Source organism: Myotis davidii, unplaced genomic scaffold, assembly GCF_000327345.1.
Source record: "Myotis davidii unplaced genomic scaffold, ASM32734v1 scaffold898, whole genome shotgun sequence".
NCBI lineage: Eukaryota > Metazoa > Chordata > Mammalia > Chiroptera > Vespertilionidae > Myotis > Myotis davidii.
In genome coordinates this window covers 172,544-173,121 of record NW_006289504.1, presented here as the reverse complement: position 1 = coordinate 173,121, position 578 = coordinate 172,544, and positions in this window count along the sequence as shown.

Below are 578 nucleotides of genomic sequence, written 5' to 3'. Positions count from 1 at the left end.
TCCCTCTGCAAACCTCTCACTAAGCTCAGGGGTCGAGGGTGGGACTTCTGCCCAGCTGGTGTGGCTCAGTGGTTGAGCAGCGACCAATGAATCAGGTCACAGTTCGATTCCGGGCTTGATCCCCAGTAGGAGGCATGCAGGAAGCAACCGATTAATGATTTGCTCTCATTGTTGATGTTTCTATCTCTCACTCCCTTTCCTTTCCTCTATGAAATCAATAAAAAAAATATATTTTTTAAAAAAGGGTGGGACTTCCAACTCTTCCCCCAGCCCAACAACAGCTCTTTTCAGAGAAATTGCTCCACCAGTTTCTTGACTCTGATCCTGTTTTCGATTGGCTGAGAGCATGAATCAGGTTCTGGACCATTGCCTTTCAAAGTCTGCAAATGGTGATTTGATCTCAGAATTTTACACCTACTGTTTTTTGGGATCTCAATAAAAAATCTCATTTAGCCATAACCAGTTTGGCTCAGTGGATAGAGTGCCGGCCTGCGGACTGAAGGGTCCCAGGTTCGAGTCCGGTCAAGGGCTTGTATCTGGGTTGCGGGCACATCCCCAGTGGGAGATGTGCAGGAGGC